Source organism: Cupressus sempervirens, chromosome 2, assembly GCF_028749045.1.
Source record: "Cupressus sempervirens isolate cs-2001-9-10 chromosome 2, ASM2874904v1, whole genome shotgun sequence".
In the NCBI taxonomy this organism is placed as follows: Eukaryota; Viridiplantae; Streptophyta; class Pinopsida; order Cupressales; family Cupressaceae; genus Cupressus; species Cupressus sempervirens.
Window position 1 is genome coordinate 32,101,456 of NC_143119.1, and position 20,453 is coordinate 32,121,908.

General features: G+C 38.6%; 1 protein-coding gene across 9 annotated transcripts in view; it reads left to right on the forward strand.

Moving 5' to 3' along the window:
* LOC149570935 (uncharacterized) overlaps window positions 1–20,453 on the forward strand; it is a 281,257-nt gene that overhangs the window by 9,965 nt on the left and 250,839 nt on the right. The gene's annotated exons all lie outside the window — the stretch shown is intronic.

The window sequence follows — 20,453 nt, forward strand, 5'->3', positions numbered from 1 at the left end:
CCAATTTACTAGTATCCGATTACGAGAAACTCTCTCTGAAAGCTACCTCCATAAAACATCTCATAACTCTATCATAATTGAATATCTCTTTTTGCGCATTTAACTATAGCATCTATACACATATTTGACTATATGTCTAAGAGTGCACATCCCAACTCGATGACCTATGATTGTGCCAAATGCATCTACCTCTGCAACATTGGAAATCTTCACAGAATAAGGTGTATGTTGACATTAGTGACAAACATTGTCATGAATGCAACACATAAACATTGAATCCTGTCTCCAGCAATGGTAACATACCCCCCCCACACAAATACCATCAACATTCATTGTAACACATTATTTATGTAATCATGGAACTACATCCTTCTACCATACAATTAATTAGGGGTAATGATGCATTATGGGCAAAAGGAATCATCACACATTGTAGATGGCTTAATATCTTGCCCAATCGTTATGGACTCATACCTGAGCCAAAGACATATGGGAAGCTGTCATGTCCCCTTTTCAAATAATAAAAAAATAATAATCTTTGCTAAGACAGGCAGGCCCAAGAAAGTGAAGTTTCGGAAAAAGGGAGTTAATCTTTGGAAACCGTTGGACTAATAAATGATAATTATTATTAAAATATGTTTCATTAACCTCTCTTGGACGTGAGTTACAGTTATGCCCTTTTTAAAGAGGTTTGGAGGCATTTTTGGGGGGATTCCAGAACTTGATTTTTGGCTCATTCTTTGTTATTCTTCAGAGGCTGCCAAACCTGTGGAGAAGGAGACCCAAGAACGGGAGTTTGCAGGTTTCCAGGGAGACCCAAGAACGGGAGTTTGCAGGTTTCCAGGAAGGCTAAGGATGGGAGTTTGAAGCCATTCCATGTGCATGCTCATACAGAGTTTGCCTTTGTGCTGAACAGTGTAGAGTTGTGGGTTTTTGGGTGTGTTTTTTGCATGAGTGTGGTGTTTTCAGTTGAGCATTTCATATCAGTTTTGGTTGCTACTGTATTTCAGACTTTAAGCTGTTAAAATAGAGCTGAATATATGTATTGGGACGTGATTAAACTTTTGAGATAGTTTATTAGTGTTTTTGTGGTGTTTCCAAGCATTTTTGTGTTAATTTCGAGAGCCCGATGAGCATAGTTTTTGTCCTACATTTGTGAGCTGTTGTGTAAAGGCTATATAGATCTGGAAATATCATTTTTTAGGCTGTTATGCTGCTGAAAAACTGTAAAAATGGCCATTCTCAGATTTATTAATAATAGGTGAAGCTGTGAAGCTTTTGGCACTATTTCTGGCATACCCGATTTGGGATTTCTTGAGAAATTTGGAGGATCTTTGTGATATTAGTTGTTTGATCTTAAAGATCTGATTAAAGATTGGAAATATCATACAAAATCAGAAAAGGGACATTTCAGTGGTATCAGAGCCATGATCTTGCCAGCCTGAGGGTTTGTAGAAGTTTGCAGGTCAGTTTTGACAACTACCCAGATCTTGCATTTCAGTTTTGAGAACTACCCAAATCTTGCATGTCATAATTTATGGTTGCATGTTTCTTCTAATTAGCTGCATGTCAAAATTAATGGGTGCATGCTACTTCTAATCATTTTCATGTTAGTTCTTGGTGAATTTGGTGCTTGTAGAAGTTTGCATGTCAGTTTTCACAACTACCCAGATCTTGCATGTCAGTTTTGACAACTACCCAGATCTTGGATGCCATAATTTGGTGGTTGCATGTTGCTTCTAATCAGTTGCATGTCCAAATCTATGGTTTCATGTTAGTTCTTGGTGAATTTGGTGGTTGTAGAAGTTTGTATATCAGTTTTGACAACTACCCAGATCTTGCATGTCAGTTTTGACAACTACCCAGATCTTGCATGTCATAATTTGGTGGTTGCATGTTGCTTCTAATCAGTTGCATGTCAAAATCTATGGTTGCATGCTACTTCTAATCATTTGCATGTTAGTTCTTGGTGTTTGAAGAAGTTATATCCTATTGGGGTTACACTCTACTTTATCCAGAATGGACAGGTATAGTACAGAGTCTCAGAGGACACGATCTTGGACAATTGATATCCAGAGTCAAAACAATAGGAAGGATGGTTATTTAGACATTCGAGATAAACTTATGAAAATAAGCCATGACATGTCTAAACAGTTGGTTGAGCACCACCGTATAATGAATGACATGTTATCTGACCCAGCTAAGGTGGATAAGTTGACTGGATTTCTATTTGGCAGATTTTCTCACAGGACAGATGATACAATTCCCAAGAACTTGCATGAGGAGTTTGAGAAACTAGCTGATAGCCAGGTAGAGGTCTCAGATTCTACTTTGCCACAGGAGGTGGTGGGAAAGGATATTACACAGATTGATAGTAACAGTCAACTTGATACTCAAATTGAGACAATTGTTTACAGGTTGTCAAAGGGTGATGCCACAAGTATTCAGGATGGTATAGTTACAACAGGCAGTGACTACAGTGTAGTGGGTTCAGATGATGATTATGAGGATGTTGTTGTGCAGGATGGTGAGATACCTGGTAGAGATGAGCAGACATTGAGCATTCATGACTTTGCTGAGAAAGAGTACCAAGCGCAGTTAGATGCTTCATCACATGAGGTTGAGGCAGGTAGTACTTCACATGATTTATCCCGCCAGCTGAAGGTGAGTGAAGATAGTATTGTGACTTCATTACCTCATCATGACAGGTATGTGGAGTTAGTTGGTATTGGTCATATTACTCAGGTGAGGAGTTTGCTTGAGTTACCAGTTGATTCTAGTTTACGGATATGGACTCGAGATTGTTATATTGGTGTTTGGGATTCAGTTGATTGGAGATCTTTAACATTTTTTGGTAGCAGTGTTTGTTTGGGTGCTATCATGGATTTGATTAGCAGATTACACGGTGTTGTCTTTTCTTGTGCCAGTATCTTGTCTGATGTTGGTATTAGTTTTTATACACCGGTGTTGGGCTTTGTTCATATATCCAGTCGACCATACTTGCTGGAATGTGTTGATGATCTTTCATATTTGGCAGTGTGTACAGATGAGTCCCAGGATCATATTGGCATTGATGACATCCAGGAGGATGTAGTGGGCAATTTTGAAGACTTAGTTTCTTTGGGTACAGAGGAGTTGGACAGCAGTGCTACAGTTTTTGATACTCTGTATGTTGATATGAGCTTTAGAGTTGATTCACAGGACATGGATGGTAATACTCTAGAGACTAGTAACTTTGAGGATACTCCTTTAGACAGTGCATCAAAGGAGGTTTGTAGGAGACAGTCAAGCCAATGCCATCATGTGTCTAATCAGTTGAGAGTTAGTGACTGAGACATTGCTATCACTTGCCAACATTTTGATGCTGCTCGTCAGTTATTAGCAGTTTATGGATGGGGTTCTCCTACTAGTGATGAGCAGGAAGGAAGTTATCTTTCCTTGACAGAGATCCACTCTTTATGGGAGGCTATTCGGATTTTGAGACAGAATTATATGCAGTTGGTAGCTGACAGAGATTATCTTATGGAGTGGGGTAGTACAGCATATGATGCATTGTTGGCCAAGGAAGATGAGGTGAGTGAGCTTACTGAGCAGCTTGAGGTGACTTCTGAGATTCTTGAGAGTACACAGTTGGCTTTCAAGGAGTCACAGTTTCATTTGGCTAAAGTGACCATGGAGTTAGAGCGACTACAGTCTTTATCTGATTCTATACAGTCACAAGCTATGGTGTTTGGTGATTCGAGGATGTCCATGGCTGAGATTGTTAGAGACAGTGGAGATGGGGATGCATTCATCCTTGATACTAACATTGGCATATCAGGTTCATTCCCACTAGAGTCAGGTTTAGTTGAGTTGGGTATTGTAGCAGATTATTGTATGCCTGATAGGGTGGTGGCCTCTAGTACTGAAGGCACAGAGACTAGAGATGTATCAAAGGTCATGCGTGATGTTGGTGAGTCGACAGTTGGCATGGTTCCTGCTAGTAATACTACTCCCTTGGTGATATCTTTGGAGGTAGTAGTCAGTTCCAACATGGTTGATGATCAATTGCAGTTAGTTTCATCTGGATTACAGTCTGAGCCACTGATTGAGATTGGCGCATTCTATTGGCATTACACTGTGAGGTACGCTCATCAATTCACCTTTGATGACCATGTTGATGAGATTATGATACAGAGATGTACTTTGGTTCCTAGTGCTTATCATCAGTTATGGAATAGTTTGATGCCTCGAGATGAGAGTTGTGATGGGCACGACATGGCGACAGGTTCTGTAGTTGATAGCTTGATAATACATGACTTAGAGCAGGAGTTTTGGAGTGATGCTTCAGCAAGTGTTGTTATTGATTCTACTCCTTTGGCTATGACATCTCCTGACTTAGCTAGTGATAAGTCACAGTGGGTTGTATCACTTGTTCATGTTGAGCTGTTGACTGAGGTTGGTTTTTTTAATCAACATTATATTGCAGGGTATGTACATCAGTTAACAATTGATCCTTATGCTGAGGAGTTGATGGCAGGAAAATTTGGTTTGGGTTCCATTTCTTGTTGTTTATCTTGTGATGGCTTTTCACCATCAGGGGTGCATGGGTTATGGTTATGAGACAGTGGCCAATGATCTACAGAGTTGTGTTGACTGCAGGAGTTGTACAGTGTGTGGATTCTCCATACTTGGTATAGTTTCATTTGAGAGCATTCACCATTGTTGCAGAGTTGGATTGTACATTCCATATAGGCCAGTGGAATGCATTGATGGTATTTACTATGTTGGTAGTCCACTTTACTTGGGTTTTGATATTCTAAGAGTTTGTGTCTCATGGGTTTTTGACTGTGGTAATGGTGATTTTGGAGTTTGGTTGAGCTATAATTGCCAGTTTGATTATGGATTCCTCTTGGTCATATTGCAGAGGATCTTGCAGGAGTCTGTGTTAATTGGTAGTAGTATAGTTCATGACTACATTTGGGATCCAGGAGGATTGATTGGTTTATTGTTTAGCCATTGCTTGAGGACAAGCAATGTTTGGGAGGGGAGGACTTGTCATGTCCCCTTTTCAAATAATAAAAAAATAATAATCTTTACTAAGACAGGTAGGCCCAAGAAAGTGAAGTTTCGGAAAAAGGGAGTTAATCTTTGGAAACCGTTGGACTAATAAATGATAATTATTATTAAAATATGTTTCATTAACCTCTCTTGGATGTGAGTTACAGTTATGCCCTTTTTAAAGAGGTTTGGAGGCATTTTGGGGGGGATTCCAGAACTTGATTTTTGGCTCATTCTTTGTTATTCTTGAGAGGCTGCCAAACCTGTGGAGAAGGAGACCCAAGAACGGGAGTTTGCAGGTTTCCAGGAAGGCTAAGGAAGGGGGTTTGAAGCCATTCCATGTGCATGCTCATACAGAGTTTGCCTTTGTGCTGAACAGTGTAGATTTGTGGGTTTTTGGGTGTGTTTTTTGCATGAGTTTGGTGTTTTCAGTTGAGCATTTCATATCAGTTTTGGTTGCTACTGTATTTCAGACTTTAAGCTATTAAAATAGAGCTGAATATATGTATTGGGACGTGATTAAACTTTTGAGATAGTTTATTAGTGTTTTTGTGGTGTTTCCGGGCATTTTTGTGTTAATTTCGGGAGCCCGATGAGCATAGTTTTTGTCCTACATTTGTGAGCTGTTGTGTAAAGGCTATATAGATCTGGAAATATCATTTTTTAGGCTGTTATGCTGCTGAAAAATCTGTAAAAATGGCCATTTTCAGATTTATTAATAATAGGTGAAGCTGTGAAGCTTTTGGCACCATTTCTGGCATACCCGATTTGGGGTTTCTTGAGAAATTTGGAGGATCTTTGTGATATTAGTTGTTTGATCTTAAAGATCTGATTAAAGATTGGAAATATCATACAAAATCAGAAAAGGGACATTTCAGAAGCAATCAGCTTGCATGAGTAAAAATGAACGTATTTGTGCTATAATTTTTCGTAGTCTCCATTCCTTTAGATATTATATAGTCTACCATATGGCTATGGATAATGATTTCCCTCCTAGTTTGGATTATTATTTAGGAACATTTTGGAGATCCAGATATTCCTCTAGTATCAACTGATCCAGTTGCATTTTGTCTCATTCCACTTGATGATGAAGATAATATTCCCTATGATGATGAAATACTAGAGTTGACCACAGATCTTGCAGAAGAAGAGAGTCTTGATGATCGAAAGCCTCTAGTTGCATCACCTACTTCTCTAGTTGAGATCACATCTGCTGTTGTTCATGATGATACTTGCACTTCACACAACCATGGATTCAGGCGATTTAGTGCAGCAGGACATTCCTTGTCTCCCAATTACAACTCCTTGGGATGACTTCTTGGCAAACATTCTAGGTTTGTTTGTGGAGTCCTACATTGAGGATTTGGGAGACATCATTGATGATGTTCATCTTCTCTTTGTTGAGGATGATCATTCTTCAGTTTTTGCGAGGGAACATTTTGACCCTCATCATTCTTAACTTGATCATTCCTTTGAGTTTAACATGATTGTGGATCCTTTGATACAACAGTTGCAGGAGGTCCCTTTCACTTTAGAGAAGACTTTTGAGTCTTTGGAGATTAGTTTTCATGAGTTTCAAACTTCACTTGAGATGTCACATTGCATGGTTGATCATACTCATGTGGTGGAGATTCCTATTCAGCTTTCTGAGACATCTTACATCTTGAGGGTTCTTCCTACTACTTGGGGGGAGGATTATTTGATACACCTATGACACTATTTCTTTCTAAAGGGAGGAACATCATTTAGTTTTTTTGGTGCAATTTCTACATTTATCCAAGAGCATCTATCATGGGTGTAGTACAATCTACATTGAGGGGGACTTATTTGCTTCTCTTCTAACTTCTTCTCTTGAGGAGATATCTTTATCTTTAGAATTTGATCCATATTCTTACATGGATCAGTTACCACTAGTTCCTTGTTTGTCACCTTCTATTGGGCTTGATTCTGATTGAATCGTGACATCTTTATCACTCAAGAAAATGATGACACATCATCAGACTTCAGAGACTTCATACTTCATTTTGATTTCCCTTCCCTCTTCCTATCCTCAAGAAGCATTCTTGCATTTGTACTTGGTGTATCTTCTTCCTAAGGGGAGAAATGTTGTTTGTAGGCATTGGACCACCTTTTGTCTTCAAGCACTTGGCATACTTGTAGGAGATCATTCATTATGGGGGGGGATATATTGTATTTTTTTTTCCTTCCTACAGAGGGATTCTATATAGTATATGTGTGATGTATGTCATAATAGGGGGGTCTTGATTACTCCATCAATGCATGCATCTTGCTTCTTTTTCATCTCTCTTTTGGGGGGAGGGTTTTTCTCATGAGGTTTCCATCTTTGTCCACTTTATGAGAGATTGCATTGCATATGTTTTGCACTCACAGTTTGTACATGGGTACCTAACATGGCCTAGTAGTTGGGACCCATCTTACATTGTCATCTAGCTTTTGTAAGCTTAAGTGCATTCCGCTAAGTTGCACTTAAGGGGGGTTTTGGTATAATTAAATATTACTAATTACGCTTTACTTAAGTTTACATAGGATAATGCATTTTCATATTAGTTATCATGTAGACACCTAGGAGTTCACATTTTATTTTGGCACATGGTTTAGGAGAAATCCACTTGCACATAGTTGTTGTCTCACACTTCATTGTTTGTGAGCTCTACCTTTGTGTTCTTATCACATTATCATCCTCTCATTGTTGTACATACTTTATTGCACAATGGAGGACGATCCACCTTTAGTGGACATGTGGTTACACCTTGCGTGGTTGATAGGTTATCTCTATCATCACTACTACTTATCATGCATTGTCTATATATTCAAGCACTTCTACATGCATTGTATTTGAATATCTATTATCATTTGATCATTATTGAGATTCTCATTTGATCATCACTTTGTCTCTCTTGTGCTGTCTCTTGAGCTTCTAGATCTTGACATTACATTCATTGCCTTAGGCAAATTCTTAATAATTATGCGTGTAGATATAAGATGTTTTAGATTAAGGTAAAAACAGGTTTTGAAGGGACCCGAAACCCTTAACATAAAATCAAAAGATAGACAATTAAGCACAACCAGGTTTTACAAGGACCTGAAACCTGCAGTATGAAAGTAGCTAAACCAAGTTTTACAGGGACATGAAACCACAAAATAGGACTAGAAAACAAAACCAGGTTTTGCAAGGACTTGGAACCTAGAGTTTGAACAAACGGAAGAAAAAACCAACTAAAAAACCCAAACCAGAGACCAGTATCTAGAACCACTACCAACAACTATTGCAGTTCCTTGATCATTTTCACCACCTCCTTGCTGACCTCTGCAGTATTCTGAATAATGTTAGCAGAAGAGAGCCCAATTCCCCCAGTAGCCTCATGCGCCTTCTTCCTTGAACTCAATCTTGTTCTTTTGCTTGGCCCGCCAAGAGACATGATTTCCTCGTTATTTTTCTTACCTAAGCTGGCAATAGCCGCACAAAGGCTTGAAGTGACCTGTTCCATCTTGTTACCACTCTCTCTGATCAAAAGACGGAGCTCATGTTCATATTCCTTTAACTTCTCCAGGATATTGCCAACCTAAGCTTCCAGCTGGATGATCTTAGCTCTGTTAGTATCCTGGTCTTGCTGCATCTTTCCAGTTCTTTTTTTCAGAGTCATTAACTCATTGTACATCCAAGAATCACCTTGGAGAGAGGAATCTGCCTTGAGCTTTGCAGTGTGAAGGAAAGAAAGCGTAGTACCCATACCAGTTGGGTCATCCTTCTCCTTCCCCATATCTTCCTCCATCTTTTCCTCCCTAGCTTTCTGGGGTTGCTCACTCTGGTTTTTATCCTCTTCTCCACCGACCCTATATTTTTGTCATGACTTTCCTTAGCCTCGGCCCTTCCAAATTCGTCTTTGCTGCCAGAGTAACCATTCAGATTTGAACTGAAGTCCCCCACATCCGTATTCTCCTCATTCTCTATATTCATTTCATCATTTTTCTCTGAATTTTCAGATTCCGTTATTTCCACAGCATATTTCTGAGGTGTTTCTTGCTTTAGACTCTTCTTTTTCACACTTACCCCTTCGTCTCCCTTACTGTTCCTTGAATAGGTCTCACTAACAAACCCTTTCTTTTTTTTAGAGGGTGGGGAAGAAATAATGGCCTTATTCTTATAGTAATTTTCAATTAAAAGAATTAGCCCTTCATGTAAGACCAGACGGGATTCTTTTTTCCTATGGGCTCGAAGGCTTTGAAGTAAGGAAAACCTTAGATAAAACGGGAAAGAGATCCTATCCTTGTACGAAAAATGATTCAGGAAAATAAAATGAAATTTATGAACTCTTTTTGCCCTACCATCAAGAATGAAGTACTCACAGATGCAAGAGAGGACGTCCCCCCCAAATGACTTTTATCTGGTTCAGCTCATAAAAGTCACCATTCTTCTCCAATTTTTTCTCCTCCTCTTCAGTCTTCGGGAATTTCTTGATTGCAGCATTTGAAATACTGGTTTCCTTATTGAACTTTATTCCTTCCTTAGGAAGCCCTGTAACTTTAGCAATGAAATCTTCAGTCAGATGCACCATAACACAATGCATGGTAACCTTGTCTTCGATCCAATTTTTAAAAAAGGCTTCCGTGATATGAGGTTAATAGCCATGAAGGCGCTCTAGGTAAGTAGTAACATTACCCTTCTCTAGATCTGCCAGACATGGACTTTGGCCTTCCACGCTTTATAGTTCTTTGGTTCCTGTTTTCTCGGTTCCCCGCACATATCCAGAAATTGCATTTCACTATGAAAAGCCAAAGTAGAGCAGACTAGAAGAAATAAAGATATTGAGAAAAGTCGAGACGCTCATAAAAACAGCCAAAGATCTCATTAAAACACTTATGTGCCAAGCATAGGTGATACTGAAATGAAATAAAATGCTTAAAGACCAAATATTATTTTTTTGGTTTTTCAAAGATATAAAATGCTGAAATAATACTGAACTGAAATATAAGTAATAACTATGCAACAACCACTATTAACTTGTAACACAATGCTGCAAATTATTGCTTTATTACCCAGGAAATTACAATGTAATTAAGGAACCTATAAATGCTCGGTGCAGATGTCCAATTTGCAGCAGTAATACCATGGAGAATCATGCACATTAATTCCCACACCCAACTCTCAACCAAGTAGAAGATCACAGCTGTCAGATGAAAAACACTGCCTTGTCAACAAAGCCAGAGACCCATATTCGTGGCTGCCAGATAATTACCATGCCTATGTAGCAAACTCATGTAAAAAACGTGAATGTTTGCAGCAGAACAAACACCCTTTAATGACATCTAAAGAGAAGAAAACAATTGGGGATAATAGATGCCCAATCACACTCAATCCATAGAAACAAATGGCTACCCAAAAAGATAACAATATCAAACAATCCCAACGACAATCTGCTGTTAAATTGATGCCAAATATGCAGAGATCAAGGACGCCCAATTGCAGCAAATATTCGCGTTCTAGTCAGAGTCAACACAGTAGAGAATGACAGAGAAACTTGCAGAACTATAAAAGTCACAACGGACACCAAAATCAGATTGAAGTCACAATCAATTCACTGTTTCAATTCAGATTCAGGAGACTGATTCAAATGCTTTACAACAGCAGCAATTGATCCATAGATCAAGAGGAATCAGTCTTCAAGAATTCTCTACCTTGACAAGTCATCAAAAGGAAATAGACAAAAATGAATATATTTCTTTCATGAAGTCACTTTCATGATGCAACTTGGCTTCTCCAATATACTTTTCGTTAAAGATGCTTCATCAATACACCTTTTAATTAGAAGCTTACAACTAATTGTTTTAAATAAATAACTTTCAAGCTTATAGCTTCATGAAGACGCTCTTCACTTAAAAGGCTTCTTCAACATACCATCAAATTATAACACATAAATGATAGTCATTTATTAAGATAGCCTTAATAAACGACTTATAATATAGAGCTCCATTAATTTACCCAATCAGTTAGTGAAGAAGCTAAACACCTGGGGCCTTAACTGCACTGCTAAAAATAATAATTGCCCACAATTGACTTACTATAAATGGCAAGAGTTGTACATATACCATCCCAAAGAACCTTCCCGAAGGGGCCCGTCGGCTACATGACAATTATTGACAACATCAACCCATCGGCTACTTCAATATTTATTGACGACAACAAGTCGGCCATAGAGACCATCAAATCACACTGTTAGCTCACGAGGGTTGCAATGATGAAATGACTAAGCCTAGCTACAAGAGTTTGCTAAAATGGAGACGTTACATTTTTTGAAAGTACTTGCAGCAATAATTATTATTCTGATCGCCCTCGTATTGCAACTCAAACCCTTGATAAATACCAATCAAACATGTCTCTTAAGGAAGGTCGATCAAGCTATACTTTGCACCTTGCTTGACAATGACTCGAAGATGTACAAAACTGAAAATTAAATAACTTATATAGCTTTTGTGTGCTTTTCCATAGTTTTGACTTAGGCACCATTTAATATAAAATTCCATCACTTAAAGAACTAATGGATGGGTCATGGCTCCATTGTCCCTTTAAATGATCTTTAAAGTGACTTATTAAACAAATTTATTTATAAGTTATTTAATATCACTAATTATACCCTTTAATAATTCGTAAGTTAACTTTAATCACCACTGCAAATGGGGTTTTGACTGGTCATCAAGTGCCCTGCTAAATTTAGCAACCCTCTTAATAACTTACTATAAATAGTAAGTCCTCATAAACACTCCAAACAAATATAGCAGGAAATTGCAACTGATAACACTTTGCATTGTATCACGACTGCCTCTAGTAGCCATTTCCAAATATAGTAACTGGAATCATTTTTTGCAAATGTACAAACATTTCCATTGTTATAGATGTATTCCAAATGCAGATCCCAATCTCTTATAAATATAAGAGGAGGAGACATGTCTGATGAATTCATGAGACACGTCTCTATGATTAATCATTATTAGTTAATATATATTAACTATATAAATCACAATATAACATATATATATATATATATATATATAATTATAATATTATATATATGATATATATATATCAAAATTGTGTCTTACAATTGAATCAATCTGATTGTAGCTATAATCTTAACACTCCCTCTTAGTTGGGGAGGGTTTGTTATGGAACACAATATGCTCTCAAGCATATGGAGATAGATCATCTCAATGTGATATCCCTGGAATCACATATTTATGGATACCAACATAATTCCATCAACACACACACACATATATTAACATATATTACATATGGAATTTGCTTCAGTTCACTATGAGGCTAAATTTCTCAACACTCCCTCTTTAGCAAAGAGAGAATTAAAGCAATTATAATACAAGATTTGAGAACCACCTTAAGCGTGGTCTATAATAGATTTAAGTTATGGTGTTCGACAAGATCCAGCCTGAAGAACCATACCAAATTGATTTTCATGGTTGCCGGTAAAATCTGGCCCGAAGAACCTTTAGGAGTTGATTATTAAGGTGTCTGGCAAAATTTTGCCCGAAAAACCATGATAACAAGTCTACCATATATAAGCTCGTCACCTTACAATGGTTACCTTCTGTTTATATATGTCAATGAAAGATTGTCACCTTTCATTACATATCATATGTGAAATAGTAACCACCATGAACCAAGTCAGAGGGTGGTACAAAAGCTTAAACCTCAATTCTATCTCATAGAGAAGAATACATTACAATAAATTTTACTTAGAACTTCTCATCGCACTTAATTTCGTGCTTAATGGAGGATAACCCATATCTGGTGGACATGTGCTTGGTTGTATGACTTATCATGTTGCTGACTTCTATGCATTCTAGAAGCTCTTTTGAGGCCTTTATATATAGGCACTCTTAGTGTACTCTCAAGCTAGCATATTGAATTAATATCGTCATTCTGATTATACTCTCTCTATTTTGGTCTATTGTTGTGCTTGTGTTTGAGTTCCTTGGTCTTGGGTGAATTCTGGCCTAAGCCAAATTCTTACATGATATCAGAGCTGAGGGAGATTCTCTACACATAGCCGTTCGAGACCGTTTATGCTTTAGCACCTTGACCTGAATCCGGAGCATCCGCAGAAATTGAGAGCATCTAGAGCTAGATTTGACCTCATCGTTGCGTCCAAAGCGTCGATTCGGTGAAGATTGACTATAAATTTGCCTATCTTGGGTGAAAGTTGATCGTGAGACAAATTTTTTTTGCAAATTAGAACCCGAGGGCCCTGATTTGCAGATTGGAGAAATTTTTTTTGCAGAACCAGGCTGTTAGATCCCGACTCTGCAATTTCAAATATTTTATTATTTCGTAGGGTACCATATACCTTATTAGTGGGCCATACAACCAATTTTCGGCATAGTTTTTTCAAGGGCCGTACCAGCTAAATTCGAGCACCTTAAAGTGCACAGACCAAGCACCTTCAATAATTTCGACAATCTCAATAAATTCGAGCACTGCACTTAGCACATCAAGCGGCCATCCAAAGACCAACGGGGCACCTGTTTATTTAAACTATCCCGCACGTAGTCCTTTATGCACTTTCTACACAGCAGAACCCACTCATGTGGGATTAAAATTGTAAACTCTAGTGTTTGCTGATAACATTTTGGCATTTGGTAAATCACGGCATTGCCAAAAAGGATTCCGGCAGGTCCGTTGAGTTCCGGCCCTCGCAACGCTCTCCATCTCTTGCGACATACACACCGGAATATTCTGTGATTCCCGGTGTCCACTTTGCAACATTCTGCGACGAAAAACTAATCCGACAGGGCATTTGCGATTTTCGGCGCACATTTAACTCATCCGTAGCGACATGTGGCAGTACCCCACTCGCCCATGCGGATAGATCAGACTTGTGACACGTCAGCAGCCGTAGACAACCCTGCTGACGCAAGCATCCAGTCAGCGCCACGCAGTGGCACAAGTCATTGCCCAGTCAATAGTTGCACCCTGCCACGTCGATATTTCCCGTATGATTCCATACAATTGCATACAGTCACATCATCCGTTGATGTCACCATCTGTATAGATGATGTCATCATCAGGTTGAATTGTCGCTGACGTCATCAGTTTCACTACCCTAAATTTGACGACCGCCTGATCGTCATTCTAGGGTGATTTACAATTATCGCGACGGCCGTATGACCTTCAAATTTAACCCCATCGTTTGCTGATGCAACCCCTCTCTAGATTGATTTTGGTTTTTGCAATCCAACTTCAGGAGGCTATAACTCGGACATCCGGACTCCAAATCAGGTGCGATTTTTTTTGAAATTGGGTAGAATTTTCTAAAATTTTCAGTGGTGCAGTTTTTTCTTGGTTTTGGTGCACGGATTTGTTAGAATTTGCGTTTTTTGGTGACTGTACCTGCATAATCCTGCATTTTGCAACTTCAAATGCTCCGTATGGGCACATCTCGAGTTGAAAACAAGTTCTGTTTTTTTTGAAAGTGTGTTATTTTTCGTCTACTTTCCACATCTGCAGTTGGATTGAAGGGTTGTGTGGACAAAAGTGTCACTTTCAGCAATAGGGCCTTTCTTTGCTTTGTAATGCTTCAGAATTGTAGCACATTGTAAAGTCCCAGATTTGTAATCCATTAAGAGGTTGTAACAAGAAAAATCAGAAGTCCACGAAGGCCAAAATTGGCAACTGGCCCATTGTAATCGCACTACTGATAAAGTGCCCAAAGCATCTATTTTGGGGGGGTTTCTTGATTTAGTGAAAGGGGGGGTGTTCTTGGTGTTGTGTTCTCTCTTTTCTGCACTTTTCTTTCATTTTCTACGTTATGGGCAACTTTAAGTTCCTAAATTAACTCCTCATAACTATGCTTCATTGTCCATCAAAATGTGGTATCACTTAATGCATAATGGAGTTTCACAATATGTAGATGGTACTCTTCCTAAACCAACAAGTGATAAAGTTTCAGATAGTGATATTTCAGCTTGGTTAGCAATGGATAGGAAAGCTGTAGGTGATATATGTTTGGGGGTAGATGAAAAGATCATGTATCAAATCAAGATGTGTTCTACATCCAAGGAAGCTTGGGATACCCTCGAAAACCTTTATGAGAAAGTGTCTAAAGAGGATGTTTTCAAAATTGAAGATGAGCTTGTCTCCTTAGATCCTAAGTCATATGATTCCATGTAGGATTTCATCATCAAGGTGAATGAACTAAGGACAAAGCTTACTGATTGTGGGAGTTCTATCAAAGATGACAGACTGATCTATCACATTCATAACAAACTGCCATCGGAGTATTCCACATTTGTATCTTCTTTGAACACCTGAAAGACTACCTTAGGGTCTGCCTACAAGAAAGTCACTTTTGACGAATATGCTAAACTGTTAGATGATGAAGAAAAGAAGTTGAAATCAATGGGGATTCTCAAGTCACTTCAGTCCAAAGCATTGGTGGCCAATGAGGATTCTCAAAATTCAGCTAGACAGTCGTCAAATAAAGGAAAAGGTAAGAAGAAGTGGAAGAACAAATCAGAGGATGCAGAAAAGACAACACCACAATCCAATCAACAAGGCAAGTCCTCGAATTCCAACAAGAAGGGGACAACAATAAGGAGAAGAAAAAGTGCGCTTATTGCAAGAAATCGGATCATGAAGAGCATGAGTGTTATCTCAAGAAGATTGATGAGTTGACCAACATCATGAAGAAACATAATGTTCCATTGCCTAATGCTTATAAGGATAAAGGGTTGTCTTCAGATTCCAAGGGCAAAGGACAAGCACTCATGGAAAATTCGAACTCTTCAAAGGAATGGGTATTTTACTCAAGTGCCTCATATCACATGGGATCTTCAAAGGAGGATTTTTCTTCAATGAAGCAGTCCAAGGTACCGCACATCTTCATGCGAGATGATAGCAAAATGGAAGTTGAAGGAAAAGGAAATGTGGAAATGGAAAATGGAGAGTTTCAAGATGTTCTCTATGTTCCAAACCTAAGTTCAAATCTCTTATCAATCTACCAAATCACTCATCTTGGAGATGGACATAGAGTTGAGTTCCTTCCAGACTTAGTAGAGTTGCACACTCTTAAAGATGATTCCTTGGTTGCAGTGGGGAAAGTGAATCATAACAAAAGGTTGTACTCTTTCTCTCATTTTGTACCCAAGTCTCCTTCAAAGGCCTTGTTATCACAATGAAATTCAAACATGCAATTATGGCATGAGCGGTATGGTCATCTTGACTTCCGCTACCTTCAACAACTTTGCACAAACCAAATGGTCAAAGGTCTACCTCAAATCAACTTTTCCAATGGTGAATGTTCAACGGATTCAGTGGATATGCATCCAGAGGGAAAGTTACAGAGAGGGAAGTCTTCAAGAGCACCAGGTGTTCTACAGATGGTTCACATGGTATTAGCAGGTCCTTTTGCATGCAGCCAGGGTCGCTACATACTTGCTTTTGTTGATGACTTTTCAAGGTTCACTTGGGTCTATTTTCTTCATAACAAGAATGAAGTGGTGGACACGTTTCTAGACTTCAAGACTCATGTAGAACAGAAATCTAGAAAGGCCATCAAAGTACTCCGAATGGATAATGGAAACATGTATGTGAACAGAAGACTTATAGACTTTTGCAGACTCAAGGGCATTGATCTTCAGACTCCGCCAGCATTCAGTCCGCATAAGACAGATGTTGCAGCATTGAGGATCCGAACTCTTAAGTCTATGGCGAGTTGCATGATTCAAGCCAAGTCCCTAGATCCATCATTAGAAGTCGAAGCAATATCTAGTGCCACTCACATTCTTAATCGTTCTCCTCATCCAGCCTTAGATGGCAAGACTCCTTTTGAGGCATGATGTGGCATAAAACCTATTGTGACACACTTTAGAGTCTTCGGTTGTCCTGCATGGGCAAACAGATCTTCCAGGGGTTGCAAGGCACAGTCACCTCGACCTTGTACCTTCATTGGTTATGAAGACAGTGTGAAGGCATACAGACTTCTAGATCCAAAGACGCATCAGCTTTTTGTGGAGAAGGAAGTATACTTTGAGGAAAATTCACCTAGGTTGTTCTCTCTTCTTCGCACATCATACAGTGTGGAAATTGATAGTGACACTAGCGATAGTGCTTCAATAGATTTAGACGTGGGGTTTTATCGACAGTTACAGTGAGAGGTCACTACATCAGTTTAGTCCAATGCATACATCGCCACAGTGATAGGTCCAGAACAACAAGGTACATTCAGTCATCCAAGTACAAGTTTAGTGACAGATTTGGGGGACACTATTGATGATCTGCCTCTTCTTCTTGATGCAGAAGTACCTTCTTCAGTTGTCACAAGGGCTCCATCCGACTCTCTTGTTCATTCTCCACATGATCGATCCTCATAGGTTGAAGTGATTGTGGATACTTATGATCAGCAATTGCAGCAGGTTTCTTCATCAGTTGAGGAGACAAACAACTCTTTGAGACAGGTTCTTCAGTTAGTTGAGCAAGTTTCAGAGACATCACTTATCCATGGGATTCTTTCCATGCACAATAGAAGCGTCTCATTTGTACCCTTGGCATTGTTTCTTCTTAAGGGTAGGAACACCATTCTGTAGTCTTTCATCACCTTCTTCATTGGAGTAGTCACTGTTCAACATTCTTCTTTGGGGGGGGGAGCCTATCCTATCTCTCTTTCTCTTCTCATCATTCTCTTATGTATATATTGGATGTATGTCGTAATGGGGGGGGTCTTGATTATTCCATCCATCCATGCATCCCTATTTATCTCTCTTTTTGGGGGAGGGTTTTTTCCATGAGGTATTCCCTCTTTCTCCGCTTTATGAGAGATTGCATCTTCATTATGTACATGGGTACCTAACATGGCCTAGTAGCCGGGACCCATCCTGCATATCATCCTAGATTTCGTAAGCTTAAGGGCATTCCCCTAAGTTGCACTTAAGGGGGGGTGTTGGTGTAAGTAAGTATTTACTTATTACACTTACTTAAGTTTACTTAGGTTAATGCATTATTTAATTATTTTGCATTATTTTATTATTTATTTAGGTGAGACACTTAGGAGTTTGTGTACTCTCATGAGTTACACAATTCTAATTATGCACATGGTGTCTACAACACGAGTTTGCATCATTCACTTAGTTGTCATGATGACAACATAGTTATCCGCACTCTTGATACACCACTGATTTGCGTGCTACACCATTTTAGGCTTATCCTCACATCATCGCACTTAATTCCATGCTTAATAGAGGATAACCCATATCTAGTGGGTATGTGCCTAGTTGTATGACTTATCATGTTGTTGACTTTTATGCATTCTAGAAGCTCTCCTGAGGCCTTTATATACAGGCACTCCTAGTGTACTCTCAAGCTGGCATATTGAATGAATATCGTCATTCTGATCATACTCTCTCTATTTTGGTTTACTGTTGTGCTTGTGTCTGAGTTCCTTGGTCTTGGGTGAATTTTGGCCTAAGCCAAATTCTTACAAAACCTTAATTTACTTATGGATCCCTTGCTACAGAGAATATGAGTGCAAATTTCTATTCCTTAGTCTATGAGTTCACTCGACACTAGAGTCGCATACGATGACTCTTCAATCACATGCACCATAATCTGACCGAAGATATACTTAGCTAGTAAATCTGCTTTCCTTGAAATAACTGTACAAATATATTGGCGCTTCTAGTTCTTATTGATAACAAAATTCTTAGCACAAACAAGAGTCCTACTAGGACCATCCACACCTCCAATTATAGTGATAAGCATATTTGTGTCATTGTCAATGGCTCTTACCATTTTAAGAAACTTATTTGAATATTTCTGAATCTTCCCATCAAACAAATCTAGTATATTGAGGAATTCACTTGCAGCTACCATTTGTCTTTTCTCCATTTGAAATCGGCATACATTTCACATTTTGGTTTAGGTCATTTTTAGATGAATTCTTCATATCCACGTGACTGGCGATTAAATGTTTTCCTAAGGTAATGTCCCTTCTGGATATGCCCTTATGGTATATACTTGACTTACTTAACAATTTTATATCTTTTTAACATAGAGACTTCTCTTCAAATACAAACATTCATAAGTCACTTCCCTTCTTAAATTGTCTCATTTAGAAAATAACGACTGGTGGTAAACAAGTTGTCGCTCTTGGAATTTTTTTTTTTTCCGACAAGTTTATTATATTCTCTTCCCACAATAGATTGTAAATGGTGTATTAATAAATTATTTTATGCCGCGTTCCCATTGATAACATCTATCTTGGCTCAACAATCTATATCTTTGAAATTTGCATTCTCTTTATTCTGTGATATGTAAATAGAAATAAATATACCTACCTTTTTAAGTGAGAATTTACATACCTTCTAGAACAAGGAGGTTTCTAATCTCAAATTCTCAACTACTTTTCCACGTGGATTTCCTCTTTTAATTTCTTCCATGATTGGCGGTCAAATGGATAGAGTGTGCTCCAAACCATTAGAAGCCATGCATTGAGCATGAAAGAATAATACATCAATTCATGTTGCAAGCCATGCCTTCATCTACAATCCAAGTTACAGAATCAGAATAACTTAATAATGCTCTGTGTTCTCTCCTGTTGATTTTGGCATCTATATTAATGAAGAGATGCACACTAATTTCCCAACCAACACGCCTTGTCATAAAGAATAACTAATCCTTATGTCAATATCTTAAAATATATATTTAATTAATGAAGAATGTAAGTTTGGAGTATGCTTTGGTTTATTGCGTGTATGGATTAGAGAGGTTTGTCCGTCATCTGGAACATAAGGTTGTCTATTGCCTTGATGTTGCAGCAAGGCAGCGATCAAATGATATAAGGCATTGAATACTGTCAGAGATGAGGATGCGACAAGTATTATTGAATTGAGCCAATATGCCGACCACTATGATAGGATGTAGTTTCCACTTCTGCTATGAATTCTTTCTGTATGTTGCCAATTGCATATGATGACTGCTCACAGGTTGATGGTGAGTGAATTTGAATGTAGTGCTGCCTTGAAAAGCTGATTCAAACGGGTTGAAGTTGAACTCTTTTTCTTCCTTATGAGCATTTCTTGATCTCTTATGTGAGGGTGTTACTCCACAAATGGACCTCGTAGTCTCCTTACCGCCTAACCTGACGATGCCTCTTAACAATGTTCTATGCATGATACACTTCTCATGGGGTTTGGACATCTGAATGCTATGGAAGGTTTGTGTAAATACTTGACTAGCTTGCTGTCAGTGTTGCCTCATATTTCGAGAGCTCAGATCTCACCCCATTCGTGCTTATTAGGATGCTCAAGTTTGAAGCTTGACTGTAGAGAAATTTTTTATTGGAAATCAGTGGTTGAAAACAGGCAACATTGGTGGCCTCACGAGT